Genomic DNA, 416 nt, shown 5'->3' with positions numbered 1-416 from the left:
GAGCCGGATAGGCATGGTGAGGTTCACAGTGGCACTGAATGAATAAACCGTAGATAGGAAGAAATTACAGCAGAAACCCTTTTCCCTCCCGCCTCCTCTCTTGGCCGGGCCAGGGAGGGCGGTGGTTATGGGCACTGCCGGCTGCGGCGCCATTTGCATCTGAATGTGGGGAGGCGAGGTGGGGGACAGGAAATGGCGGCAGGGGGTGGGGCACGGCAGCGGTGCCTCCTTCCCGCCAACGAGGTCCCTCACAAGCCCCCTCGGCCTGAGGTACCCCAGACAGGGCCAGATGGTACTGAACCCCTTTGTTTAAAATGTATGGAAATAGACTTTTCTCAGCAGCCTGCTCCCCTGGGACCCCTTTGGGAGCAATTCAGTGGCTGGCCCTGGGCACGAAAAGCACTGCGGGGTTTGCT

Source organism: Egretta garzetta, unplaced genomic scaffold (assembly GCF_000687185.1).
Source record: "Egretta garzetta isolate BGI_Z169 unplaced genomic scaffold, ASM68718v1 scaffold467, whole genome shotgun sequence".
Lineage (NCBI taxonomy): Eukaryota > Metazoa > Chordata > Aves > Pelecaniformes > Ardeidae > Egretta > Egretta garzetta.
Note: the sequence above shows the minus strand (reverse complement) of the source record.